Source organism: Zootoca vivipara, chromosome 11 (genome assembly GCF_965207765.1).
Source record: "Zootoca vivipara chromosome 11, rZooViv2.hap1.1, whole genome shotgun sequence".
Taxonomy (NCBI): Eukaryota; Metazoa; Chordata; class Lepidosauria; order Squamata; family Lacertidae; genus Zootoca; species Zootoca vivipara.
This window is the reverse complement of record NC_142594.1, coordinates 5960595-5975349: the sequence shown is the minus strand read 5'-3', so window position 1 is coordinate 5975349 and position 14755 is coordinate 5960595. Positions and strand designations below refer to the sequence as shown.

At 44.3% G+C, this 14755-nt stretch overlaps 1 protein-coding gene across 3 annotated transcripts in view; it reads right to left on the bottom strand.

Annotated features, from left to right (window-relative positions):
* The window catches only part of ELMO1 (engulfment and cell motility 1), a 305776-nt gene that overhangs the window by 241690 nt on the left and 49331 nt on the right, over positions 1–14755 (bottom strand). The gene's annotated exons all lie outside the window — the stretch shown is intronic.

Sequence of the window (14755 nt, the reverse complement as noted above, 5' to 3'; positions counted from 1 at the left end):
AGCGCCCGGGGCAGCACTGTGGGTGTGCACCCGGGGGCAGGGCATCGCCGTGCAGCATGCATGCGTGACATTGCCACGCACGACGCATGCACCATATGCAGCGGCTCCGCACATACGCGCTATGCAGCGGAGCCGCCGGCAAACCGCCCAAGCGCCATCCAGTATAGGGATGCTGCCGCCTGGGATGATCTGGGATGCGGAGTCGCGAGCAGAGGATCCCGGCGTGAGAGTGCTAGAGCGGCATCACCGGCAAGCTGTGAGCAAGCCACGGAGCAAGGTTTTTTAAAAAGCCTCGCTCTGCAGCTTGCTCGCTCACTGGCTCAGAGCGCGCTTTGCTTGTTCCTGGGCGAGGGGCAGGCCAGGGAGGGGCGTTAGTGGCCTCCACTGATGCCCCTACCTGGCCCGCTCCTTGCCTCCGCCCCAGCAGGAATAAGCAAAACGCGCGCAGAGCAAGTGAGCGAGCAGCCAGCCGCCGAGCGAGACTTTTACCGGGCGGCGGCTGGGTGCTCGCTCGTGGGGGGTTGCACCAAGTGTCACCCTCCCCAGAGTGGAACCCAGGGTGCCGCACCCCCATCACCCCCTTGCTACGCCCCTGCTTCTGATTTGGAATATATGGGACTCATCCTTTAACTACCTCTGCCTTCATGATCTAAAATAGCTTCATATAGTTACACTACCATGCAAACCAACTGATACTGTGGGCAGGATCCAGAGCTGGACAACATACAAGCTCCACTTAGAACTGGAGCAATATTCCATTAAAAACAAGTTTCTAGTCATAAAGATGGAAGCTTGAAAGAAAAGAACAGTGAGTGTGAAAAATAGATACAGTGGTACCTCGGTTTAAGTACACAATTGGTTCCGGAAGTCTGTACTTAACCTGAAGCGTACTTAACCTGAAGCGAACTTTCCCATTGAAAGTAATGGAAAGTGGATTAATCCGTTCCAGACGGGTCCACGGAGTACTTAAAGTGAAAGTACTCAAACCGAAGCGTACTTAAACCGAGGTATGACTGTATTTAGATGTCCCTGCTGTAAGACTCGTAATTTAAAAGTATGAATCATGAACTTCGGTTCAGATATCAATTTGATGAGATGCTAGGACTTTCTCACCGTAATGGCATAAAGGCCAAGGAGTAAGTGAAAGATAGCTTGGGAAATAATGAACCAAGCACAACTACCAGAGGCTCCAGACTTTGAAGACTGTGGGGCACAAAGGGAGGGGCACCAATAAAATCATACATAGGATCATTTTTCCAAAGCCTTAGTCTTGGTCATACAAGCCAGACCTACTTACCAGACCTGATAGGTCCACCACTGCCTGCCTGACTCCAACAAGGGCTTTGTAATCCACCATGTTCATATAACACAATATATGTGCTTGGTTACACCTGCCAAAGCACTATGAACTCGAGAACTCCAAAGGAGAGCTGTCAGGATTCCAGAGCCCAGCAATGTCCACCAGGGCAATGACTCAAGAGGTGGTTGTGTTACCATTCTAAGGAACCAGACTACAAGTCCTATCTCCAAGCCTGATGCAAGAGAGTGGGAGCCCACTGAACCAGAGCTCACAGCACCAGGGTCTGCAGAATCGGAGCCGGGACACTCAAAGGCACCTTCTCCTGAACCTGAGGATCCAAACACCTCTCCAGTCCAACAGTGGTAAGTGCATCAGGTCAGATGCGATGGAGCACAAGGCCAGAGGTTGGCTCTTTAAGAGACACCAATTCTCCACATTTTTTGGTGGGGCGAGGGAGAGGTGGGCTGGAGGTTGGAATTTTAGTTCACATCCTACTCTTGTTGGACAAAGTGACTCATTGGGAGCTCTCCATGGCGCAGAGATGGCCAGCCTCTCTGGCGCCTTGGATCAGTGGGACCACAACAAGACTAAGGAAGCTACTCTCCCTAACAAGTAACTCACTCCCCCTGCCCACTCCTTTCCTCCTCCTTCTCCCCACTGTCATTGCTCTTCACATGCAAATTGTTACCAAATCAGAAACCGGAAATAAAAATAAGGCTGCAGCCCTAAGCATGCTTACTTGGCAAGTTAATGCTGTCAAAATCCACAGAACTTACTGCAGAGAAAATAGGATGGGGGCAACGATGTGAAAGACACCATTATTTCACTTTCAAGTCTAAAATGTGGGACAAAGCTTCTGTCCCCCCCCCCCCCTCCATTTTTGTTTTGTTTTTTGATGCTGCCACTGGTGGGGGGGACCCTCTGGGATTGCACCCTCCTATGCATTTAAAGGGACCCCTGGCCGTTAGGTCCGGTCGCAGATGACTCTGGAGTTGCGGCGCTCATCTTGCTTTACTGGCCGAGGGAGCCTATTTATCTACTTGCACTTTGACGTGCTGAGTAACGGGAGCTCACCCCGTTGCGGGGATTCGAACCACCGACCTTCCGATCGGCAAGCCCTAGGCTCTGTGGTTTAGCCCACTTTGCCACCCGCGTCCCTATGCATTTAGGATGGCATATAAACTAGAACTGAGTCTTTTCTCAGACCTTAAATCAGGGGTCCCCAAACTAAGGCCCGGGGGCCGGATGCGGCCCAATTGCCTTTTCAATCCGGCCCGCGGATAGTCCGGAAATCAGCATGTTTTTACATGAGTGGAATGTGTCCTTTTATTTAAAATGCATCTCTGGGTTATTTGTGGGGCATAGGAATTCATTCATATTTTTTTTTCAAAATATAGTCTGCCCCCCCACAAGGTCTGAGGGACAGTGGACCGGCCCCCTGCTGAAAAAGTTTGGTGACCCCTGCCTTAAATCAACTTGTTTGAGTTCTAATATTCGCACAACAGTCATCTTTCCTTCCTTCCTTTCCACCATAAAGAATCCATACCATCAGGAGTGAGGAGGGGTAGGGATGATATAAAGAGTTACCATCCACATCCCCGTCTCTCACTCTCCTCCGCATTTCTCTTATGAATACAGACGAGAATAGAATTGTGTTCACACCCTGCTGGCTTCCTCTGCGGGGATCAGAGTAAAAAAAAAGTAGGCATGCGTCTGAGCAACATGCTCAGGCATAAAGACAATTACATCAGCATGGGGGTCTTTACAGAGCTAAGAATTTAGGTGTCTCCCCCCCCCCTTTTGGTAAGCATGCTCTCTTTCCATGGACCTCATTTTCGAAAGCAATAGTCACAGTTCTGCTTAGTTTAAATTTTAAAAGATTGGAGAAGGTAAAAAGTCTGACATTCAGCATGTGTCCTTCTGACAGCTAACCAAGATATGCTGCATTCGTCATTTTGGACGAGGCTTAGGCAACTGCAGAAGAATGCATTACACATCACCCCAAAGTTTGGCAAAAATTAGAAATTTAGGTGCCAGGAGCACTTTTTAAAACCAAAATATAAATTACACCATTAAAGTCCTAGCTCTGGGACTTAATGATAGTACATTGTGTATTCCTTCAGAAAAGTACGGTAATATCAAGCACATTGCAGCTTTTTGTAAGGGCCGGGATACCCTGCTGCGCTGCAGTAATTAACTCATAAGCTGAAAGGGTTGGGAACATCCCTGGTGCAAGTCATTAATAGGAAATGCATTAGTTCTCAATTTGCCAACAAGGCTCTGGGAGATTTAATTCAATACCTGAGCTGATATAGGCAAGCATTGTTCACATATAATTTTTTAGAGTGTCAGGTTTTGAGCTGGAGGGGCGGTATACCTGTATACTCCCCTGAATTTTGTTTTTGTTGTAATATTATTTCGTCTGTAAATAAAAGTTTACAGTGTGCATGAAGGGAGTGTGTAGTTTGACCCTGAGTGGCTGTGTTGCCAAGGATACACACGACCCAAGGCTATTTCGAGATATTTCCTCGGTTAGCTGCCCATATGTTAGCATGCAAGCACTGGGAGCAGGGTCCCATCAAAGACATCTTTAACTATAAATCCCAAGGCCACCTGTAGTAGACAAGCTGTCAGATTTGTCTGAATAGGCACCTGCAGCTTGGTTAACATGTGACCAATTACTTGATTACAGCCAGACCTATGGAGGATACAACAGTACTATCACCATGCAAGACATATTGGGGAGGGGGGGACACTAAGAAGTGGGTACCAAAAAACATGCTTGGACAAAAGGATGGCTCCTGACATCATCATCTGGGGATCATTGGATCAGGACTGTTTTCACACACTAATACCCCATCCTGGAGAATTATATTTTATCTGCACAATCAGAATGAGTTTCTGGAATCAAATTGCTTTTTCTGTGCAGCCTGAGCAGGAGCAGTCACCATTAAGAAAAAGAGGTCGGAGTAGGCCAATATGTATGTGGATTGTCCCCGGATCGAGTGACTTTTTTTTCTTTAAGTTCTCAAATCTCTTAACCCAGATCAAGGTTGTCATGTGAACTAACCAGATGAGAATCAATCACAGTCAGTCCATCGTTTGAAAAATAAGACTTTAGAGAAGTCTTGCCCAAAATGGCAACTAGGCATTCCGCTTTGGAGACGACAACCTTGGTTTAAGGAGCCTTGGGCGCCTAGTTTATATATCTGTTTCTAACACTGGGCAAAAGTGGGTTCTGGGTCTGGAACACTTAAAGACAACTGCCTTTAAAGAAGGTTAGAGCAGCCCTGGTGGATCAGGGAAGCATTCAGTGGGCAAACAGGTACCTATGGGAAGCTCACAAGCAGGGCATTACAATAGCCACCCCCTGGCAATACTCTGAGGGATGCTACTTCTCATCCTGGAAGAAGTACGCAGCAATCGTGACTAGCAGTCACTGACTTTTAGCACACTGGGGGTTTTTTTTTACAAGTGGGCCTAGTCTTGTGAAATGGCCTGCCACTTCATCCATATCCACCCCTTTCACTTTGAGTCTTTATTCACATTTATAGCTCACTCCATCTCAAAGGGTGAGTAACAACTGCAAAATCCACCAGGGATATTAAAACACCCTTCTCTGAGGGCACAGAGACTGGAATAAATTGAAATTCTTGCTGCTCAAGAGAGGGGATGCAAAGCAGGAAAATTGCTTAAAAGGTAAAGGTAAACCGTTAGGTCCAGTCATGGACGACTCTGGGGTTGCAGGCTCATCTCGCTCTATAGGCTGAGGGAGCCGGCGTTTGTCCGCACACAGCTTCCGGGTCATGTGCCCATCATGACTAAGCTGCTTCTGGCAAACCAGAGCAGCACACAGAAACACCATTTACCTTCCCGCCAGAATGGTACCTATTTATCTACTTGCACTTTGACATGCTTTCAAACTGCTAGGTGGGCAGGAGCTTGGGACCGAACAAGAGCTCACCCCGTTGCGGGGATTTGAACTGCCGACCTTCTGATCGGCAAGCCCTAGGCTCTGTGGTTTAGATCACAGCACCACCCACGTCCCTCTGCTTAAAAGTAGTACGGTAAATGTTAATAAAAAGAATAATCTTCTAACCCAGCTTTTTTTAAAAAGGTGCATGCATGTGACCCTGTGTATACTAATGCACAGAGCATGGGAAATAAACAAGATGAACTTGAGCTCTTGGTACAGCAAACTAAATATGACATAATAGGCATCACTGAAACCTGGTGGGATGAGTCTCATGACTGGAATGTAGTAATAGAGGGATACAATCTATTTAAGAGAAATAGACCAAACAGGAAAGGAGGAGGAGTAGCTTTATATGTTAGGGATATGTATACCTGTGAAGAGATCCAGGATTTAAAACTTCAAAGCCAAATTGAGAGTATCTGGGTCAAAATTAAGGGAGAGAAAAACAACAGTGATCTCATTGTGGGAGTTTACTATAGATCCCCAAGCCAAACTGAGGACACAGATGATGCCTTCCTGGAACAGATGGCCAAGCATTCCAAAGGAAGTGAGATAGTAGTAATGGGGGATTTCAACTATCCTGATATTTGTTGGATGTCAAACTCAGCCAAGAGCATAAGGTCGAACAGATTCCTCACTGGCCTTGCAGACAACTTCATTGTCCAGAAAGTGGGAGAAGCAACAAGAGGATCAGCCATTTTAGATCTGGTCCTAACCAATAGTGATGACTTGGTTAGTGGGGTAGAAGTGGCAGGATCATTAGGTGGGAGTGACCATGCTCTTCTGGAGTTTATTATCCAGCGGAAAGGAGCAACCAAGCATACTAAGGTCCAAATTCTAGACTTTAAGAAAGCCGACTTCAGAAAACTTAGGGAAACGCTGGGTGAAATCCCATGGACAGTAATACTAAAAGGGAAGGGAGTTCATGATGGTTGGGAGTTTGTTAAAAGGGAGATATTAAAAGCACAACTTCAGGCAATACCAATGAGACGGAAACATGGAAGGTGCCTAAAGAAGCCAGGCTGGCTATCTAAAGAACTTTTGACTGAGTTAAGATTTAAAAGGGATATGTACAAAAAATGGAAAAGGGGGGAAATCTCCAAAGAGGAATTCAAACATATAGCCAGCACGTGTAGAGACAAAGTCAGAAAAGCTAAAGCACAGAATGAACTCAGGCTCGCCAGAGAGGTTAAAAGCAACAAAAAGGGCTTTTATGGGTATGTCCGTAGCAAAAGGAAAAACAAGGAAACAGTGGGGTCACTCAGAGGAGAAGATGGTGAAATGCAAACAGGGGACAGAGAAAGGGCAGAACTCCTCAATGCCTTCTTTGCCTCAGTCTTCTCCAAGAAAGAAAAAAACGCCCGACCTGAAGAATATGGAGCAGATGATTCAGCAGGGGAAACACAGCCCAGGATAAGTAAGGAGGTAGTACAAGAATACTTGGCTAGTTTAGATGTATTCAAGTCTCCAGGGCCAGATGAACTACATCCAAGAGTATTAAAAGAACTGGCAGAGGTGATTTCAGAACCACTGGCAATAATCTTTGAAAATTCCTGGAGAACAGGCGAAGTTCCAGCAGACTGGAGGAGGGCAAATGTTGTCCCTATTTTCAAAAAGGGGAAAAGAGAGGACCCAAACAATTACCGCCCAGTCAGCCTGACATCAATACCAGGAAAGATTCTAGAGCAGATCATTAAGCAAACAGTCTGTGAGCACCTAGAAAGAAACTCTGTGATCACTAAAAGTCAGCATGGGTTCCTGAAAAATAAGTCATGTCAGACTAATCTGATCTCATTTTTTGACAGAATTACAAGCCTGGTAGATGAAGGGAACGCTGTGGATGTAGCCTATCTTGATTTCAGCAAGGCCTTTGACAAGGTGCCCCATGATATTCTTGTAAAGAAGCTGGTAAAATGTGGGCTAGACAATGCTACCATTCAGTGGATTTGTAGCTGGATTACTGACCGAACCCAAAGGGTGCTCATCAATGGCTCCTCCTCATCCTGGAGAGTAGTGACTAGTGGGGTGCCACAGGGTTCTGTCTTGGGCCCAGTCTTGTTCAACATCTTTATCAATGACTTGGATGATGGGCTTGAGGGAATCCTGAGCAAGTTTGCAGATGACACCAAATTGGGAGGGGTGGCTAACACCCCAGAGGACAGGATCACACTTCAGAATGACCTTAACAGATTAGACAACTGGGCCAAAGCAAACAAGATGAATTTTAACAAGGAGAAATGTAAAGTACTACACTTGGGCAAAAAAAATGAAAGGCACAAATACAGGATGGGAGACACCTGGCTTGAGAGCAGTACATGTGAAAAGGATCTAGGAGTTTTGGTTGACCACAAACTTGACATGAGTCAGCAGTGTGATGCAGCAGCTAAAAAAGCCAATGCAATTCTGGGCTGCATCAATAGGAGTATAGCATCTAGATCAAGGGAAGTAATAGTACCACTGTATTCTGCTCTGGTCAGACCTCACCTGGAGTATTGTGTCCAGTTCTGGGCACCACAGTTCAAGAAGGATACTGATAAGCTGGAACGTGTTCAGAAGAGGGCAACCAAAATGGTCAAAGGCCTGGAAACGATGCCTTATGAGGAACGGCTTAGGGAGCTGGGTATGTTTAGCCTGGAGAAGAGAAGGTTAAGGGGTGATATGATAACCATGTTCAAATATATAAAAGGATGTCATATAGAGGAGGGAGAAAGGTTGTTTTCTGCTGCTCCAGAGAAGCGGACACGGAGCAACGGATTCAAACTACAAGAAAGAAAATTCCACCTAAACATTAGGAAGAACTTCCTGACAGTAAGAGCTGTTCGGCAGTGGAATTTGCTGCCAAGGAGTGTGGTGGAGTCTCCTTCTTTGGAGGTCTTTAAGCAGAGGCTTGACAGCCATCTGTCAGGAATGCTTTGATGGTGTTTCCTGCTTGGCAGGGGGTTGGACTGGATGGCCCTTGTGGTCTCTTCCAACTCTATGATTCTATGATTCTATGATTCTATGATTCTATGACCCTAATAAACCTATTTCTGCATAAACATCTGGGGGAATGTTTCGAAACTGGGGAAACTTCCTGACTTTCAATCCAGCACGTGGGTCACAAAACCAGTTTTATTCATGAGATTCATTAGGCCTTAGAAACAGCAGCTTAATCCTATGTATGTTTACACAGCAATAAGTCTCACTTTGTTCACTTAATTCCAAGTAAGTGCAGATAGTAATAGCAGCCTTACTGCTCTTTTGCTACTACAGACACAAGTTACTTTTGGAACAAGAAAACCAGAGGCTTGAAATTCTCGTTTCATGTTTCACAAAACACTAAATGGATGTTGCACCATTTCTCGTAGTAAAAGTATTTAAGAACATCAGTGATCTCTAACGATCAGTTGCAATAGACTCTTAATACACCCCATGTGAAGATTCACTTATAAAGCATAGGGGGGGAAAAACAAAATCAACTTCCAGTATTGCAAAAAACATTACTTCCTACACAAGTGAGCACAAAAGGGACACTGTGAAGGGTGGTGGGGTGGTGTTGCATAGCCACGTGTTGCTACGGTAAGCACAATTATTACAACACTCCTGTGTGTTTGTGAGCACACACACAAACCGCTTGTATTCAAGTCTAATGGCCTAGGCCAGTGATGGGCAACCTTTTGAGCTTGGTGTGTCAAAATTTGCCAAAAAACCGAGCATAACTCAGGTGGTGTGTCACTTCGAGAAAACCCCCATAATTTTGTGATATTTATAGTTTAAATTAAAAAAATGTATAATTGTAATATATAACTGTATTTAATAAATTATTTAACCAAACCAAAAACCCCTTATTTATCACAAAGTGCCCAGAGTTGTTGAGCTTTTTGGGGGGAGCTGCTGACCAACGTTTTGGAGGTTTTTTGGGGGGTGCAAAGAGAACAGAAATAAATGATGAATAATACCTTCGCTGGAACTAACACGCAGCACTGACATAGTCTGCCAAAGTGCCAAAAAACCCAAAACAGAACAGGTTAAAAAACGAACGCTGTTACACCCAATCATAGTCTGCCAAAGCACCAGAAAAAACAGCACAGAAAGGATTAAAAGACCAATCTCTGGCTACCAGCAACAACAACAACAAAGGATCTGGGTTTTAACAGCGGAGACAAGCTGTAGCGGAGACAAGCTCTAGTGGAGACAAGCGGGAGAACAAATGGGGGAAAAAACCCACCACCAACAGCGCGAATGGGCCAATGGGGGGCGTGCCAGCAGTGAGGGCTCTGCGTGTCACATCTGACACACGTGTCATAGGTTCGCCATCACTGGCCTAGGCTTACAAAAACCTGAAGCAGCAAATTTAACAGAAAGGGCCTTCTGAGAGCAAGTCTGATGAACAAATTTAGAAAGATAATACATACTAAATTAATACCCCAAAGAGATATCTGAAGAAGTGTGCATGCACAAGAAAGCTCATACCAAAATAAAAACTTAGTTGGTCTTTAAGGTGCTACTGAAGGATTTTTTTTATTTTACCCCCAAGAGAGCTATTTTTGCATTTAAATAGCATGGATGAACAGCCAACTCTAAAGGAGTTGTAAATTCTGTCTGCTGGAAAGCCAGCGCATGGATTCACACTGCAGATATGCAGAGAAGCTTCCTTGCGGCATTCTTTAATCTGCCAAATGTTCAGCTGTTATCACCTCCGATCTGAGCACAATGAGCCAACTGAGAGTGAAACCATATGCTGCAACAGCGTGGGCAAGTTATAGCCCTCCCGTCAGCCACAGGCAGCGTGGCCCATGGTCAGGGGCAAGGGGACACCCAGCAACATCAGGAGTTCTCCATGACTGTTTAAACATCTTATTCCACCCTTATCTGGTTTAACTAGATCATGATACATAACACAAGAGAAAATAGCAGTCGGTACCTGGTATAAGCTTCCAAGCTATTGCCATAGTAACATCCTCAGCATCGACGTGCCCCTATGATTTGCAATCTCCCTTGGCTCTAATGTCTACGTATAATTCAGATGGCGGAATCTGGTCTGTAAGGTCCTGCCTATTCGGAACCTGGTTACGTTGCCATTCCAGAACTCTCCATCAGAACGGCAGTTTTGTTCATAATTTAATGGCACTACAGCCCACAGAATGTATCCAGCACACATGTGCATAGCCTTTGAGCACTGGTTGCATTATAAAAATCCAAATAACAGAAAGCTACCGAATACAACAAACTAACCACACGATACCCGCTCTGCATTTGTAAGGACATGGATCACTTAGTGAGGCAGCACATACAGTTGGAACTCCCTGCCTTTTGAGACCAAGCAGGTGCCTTCACTGTGCCTGCTAAAAACATTCCTCTAAACATTCCTCCATTAACTCTTAATAACAGCCACCATAAGCTCATGCCCTTTATTATGTTCACCCTTAATGTTTTTCCTAAAAAGGGAAGTTACAATTGCATTTACATTTGCTTTTAAGGAAGATGCTCTAATCCCAGCAGTGGGGGGTAGGCATTTCTGTACCACATGTTTCCATCTTCACGGTTCCCCTTTTCAGAACATCACCTCTCAGATCCTATAAACATGGTGATGGTCATTACTGGTTCCTATCCAGGATAGAGACAATGGTGCATGAAAGTTCTATGGTTATACCAAGCAAGAAAAGCATCACCAATTAAGGTTTGTAAGTTTACACATCACAGTCAATATGTAAAAAATCAATATACAGTAGTACCTCGCAAGACGAATGCCCTGCAAGACAAATTTTTCACAAGACGAATGTGTTTTGCGATCTGATGGTGACTCACAAGACAAATTCATTTTGCGAAGAATTCGTCTTGCGAATCGCGGTTTCCCATAGGAATGCATTGAAATTCAATTAATGCGTTCCTATGGGCAAAAAAAAAAAGAAATTTCAATGCATTCCTATGGGAAACCGTGAATCGCAAGACGAATTTTTCGCAAAACGAATTGACTCGTGAAACGAATTAAATTCGCCTTCCGAGGCACCACTGTAACCACAATTAGTAACCACAATTAGAACCTACTTTTGACATTCCTAAACTGTATTCACTCATGGAATACAATCAATCCAAACTTAAGGGGAGCCTAGTCAACTCAGCGGCTTTGCATACAGATTCAGTATTCTGTTCCAAATGAAATTCCACCTTCGGAAGACATTGCAACATTGCCAAAGCATGAATCTTTTTGGTAACTATAAAGGAGGGCCTTTCAGAGGATTCTCCCCATCCGCCACCCAAGTGTTTCTATAACCCCTTGTGTACTCATCATTGCGGTGTCTAATTGTCCACATACATGACATAGTGGTTGTTGGAGGAAATCTAATGGAATGTGTTAAGGGGAATGGCCAGCATCCTGAAAGGCAGCCCGTTCTTAAGAGCCTCTTAATCACCCTTGTTTTCGCTTTTTAAGCTTTCTCCACAAACAACTGTGTTTTGCTGCTGTGCTCAGGAGAAATCACTGTTTGCTTAATGCAGCTCCACAAAGGCTCTCCCAGCACGGAACATTTCAAAATAAAGTTTTCAACTGAAGTAGGCAATTCAGAGCTTCCTAGGGGGTTTGACGCCTTCCAGGGGGAAAAAAACCTTCCTTCAAGTGCTATAATTTTGCAAGAAATTTTGTTGCGCTGTGAGGGGAAAGGTGATCAATTCTGAAGTTCTTCCCTCACATTTCAAAACTGATTTTTACACCAGGAGAGCTCAACTGCTACAAACAAGGAATATGTTGTTTAGCTTTCAACCACTGTACTTATAAGCAGGATGGTAACCAACTGGTCTTGATCCTAAGGCCATCCTAGAGTTACCACTTCCCACAGAGGGAGGGTAGGTGCATAAACTGTCTATCACTTGTATGGGGGGGGGGTTATTGAAGTAAAATGTCTCCAGGATTATGAGTACACAACTCCAAGTGTTCAAAATGCACAGGGGCCGCCAATTAGGCCTACCAAGTAGCACTTGCGTTTCCACAAAGGTTAGGAATGCTGCAATCTATCTGGCGCCGAAGTTTAGAAAAATATTTGCACACCCCACAAATGAAACCTACCAATAATCTAAATAGTTAAAGTTATGTTCCTTAGTTATCTGGGGATAGTTATTTTGTTCTTGATCATTATTTTAGGATTTATTTCATGCACAACATTGGTTTAATAATAGGTTTTTATGTTAATTTCATGTCATGCTTTTCAGTTATTGTAATCTGCTCATCCAGATTTCTAGTAACTCACTGGAAGCTTTCTATTGGCTTTTTGTGACCCCGATTACTCCAGAAAACAGAGACAAACTCAGAATTTACAATGAGAATCCATGTTGCCAAGCATACATCAGTGGGGGATGTGCTATCAGACACAAAGATCACTTCACCATCTACCTCTGGGAATATATCCCATGGTTTCTTCCCAACCAGGTAAAGCACATATAGCTATAAATTATCTGGATGTCCTGCTCTAACACAATTCTTTTCCCAAGGACAGTTTAAAGGTAAAGGGACCCCTGACCATTAGGTCCAGTCGTGACCGACTCTGGGGTTGCGCGCTCATCTCGCATTATTGGCCGAGGGAGCCAGCGTATAGCTTCCAGGTCATGTGGCCAGCATGACAAAGCCGCTTCTGGCAAACCAGAGCAGCACATGGAAATGCCGTTTACCTTCCCGCTGTAGCGGTTCCTATTTATCTACTTGCACTTTGACGTGCTTTCAAACTGCTAGGTTGGCAGGAGCTGGGACCGAGCAATGGGAGCTCACCCCGTCACAGGGATTCGAACCGCCGACCTTCTGATCAGCAAGCCCTAGACTCTGTGGTTTAACCCACAGCGCCACCTGGGTCCCAGCCAGGACAGTTTACTGAACTCCAATTTACTGAAAACTACCAACTCACAGCCAACTGCAACTTCTTGCAAGGAAAGTCAAGAAAAAGATGCAAACACAGATCCTATACATGTCTACTCAGAAGCAAGTCCCACTGAATTCAATGGGAGTCGCTCTCAGATATATAGGATTGCTGCCTTAATGACTTTTTGCTTTCAACTCTCTGTTCACCAACCAATCAGAATGCTCCAAAGATCAAAGATATTTTCCTTTCAATAAATATGCCTTGCTACTGAACACAAACATGTGATAGAACAGATCATGATGAAAGTCCCACTGATCCTTCATTTTTTGAGAATTGCCTACTAACAGTTCCCTACCACTATACTGGACCAAAAAAATATGCCCATTTTCAACAATCCTTTGGGGGAACAGGGGAATTCTTGGATGTTCTCATTGGAACAGAGAATGTGTGAAGTCTAAGTTAACAGGACCCCGATTTTTTAATAGATAAAAACTACTCACCAAAATCATGCACACGCAAATACTAAAAAAAAAAGGTCTAAAAATATTCCTCATATAAAGATGCATGTTCCTGGGAGAACCAAACATTTCAGTTTTATGCTGTATATGACTATACATTTCCAACTGGAAATGCTTAAGCTCTACCAATAAATGGAGTGATTCATATACCCCAGAGAACAAGTGGTGAACAAGGAGAACACAGTAAAATTTAGATTTCATCCCTTATTAAAATAAAGCCACTGATTTCCAACACACCTTGATTTATTTGTGTTTTTATTTATTTGAGATCACAACACTTACAGGGGAGCTTCAGTGAAAAACAGTTTGTCTTCCAATTCCCGAGTCTTACGTAGCCAAACAACAATGCACATCACCACTGGCCAAAAAAAGAAAACACTTTGGAATATTCAAAATATGTATTCCATTTTTTTTTAAAAAAATTGATATCTTAGCACATTGTGGAGCATTACCTTTAAAAAATAGCCCCTGCTGCTGCATATAGATTGAGAGGGCTGAATGTTGCTCAATTACAATGGCAATTGAGCTATGGAGCGGTTTGGGGAAAAAGCAGGTAGCTTTCCTTTTTAAAAGGTTAGAAGTTCAAGGCTAAAGTGCTCAATTTTGAATAAAAAACATTCCTAATTCAAGGGCCAACTGTGCTCTTTAAAATGCAAGCTTTTGTTTTCTAAATGGCTTCCCCAGCTGAGCCCCTTTCTCTCTGCAATTCAAATCAGGCTCAAGATGATGCAGAATGTCTGAACAGCACGTTTATAGCCATGCAGGTGGTAGAGGGCAATGCCCCCCTGCCCTTAAGGTCTCCATGTGCACCAGCCCCCAACTACTATTTCTCTGACCTAGTTGGGTTGAGCAGGGAAAGTCTGGAGGGTGTTTTTTATCTGCATTTGCAGAAACAGTCAGTTCATACTTCCAGAGCAGTAACCAGAGGAGGAATGGCCACTGGGAAGAATGCAGAGAGAGGAAGGCTCAACCAGATGCCTTCACTTGCCCCAGCTGCAACAAAACATGTCTCTCCTGTATCGGTCTCTATAGCCACAGCAGGCACTGTTGACTTCACCTTCAAATGTGCACACCTCCATTGTCTCCGGAGACAAACAGATGCCAACCGCTTGAACACCAGCAGAACAGTCCATAC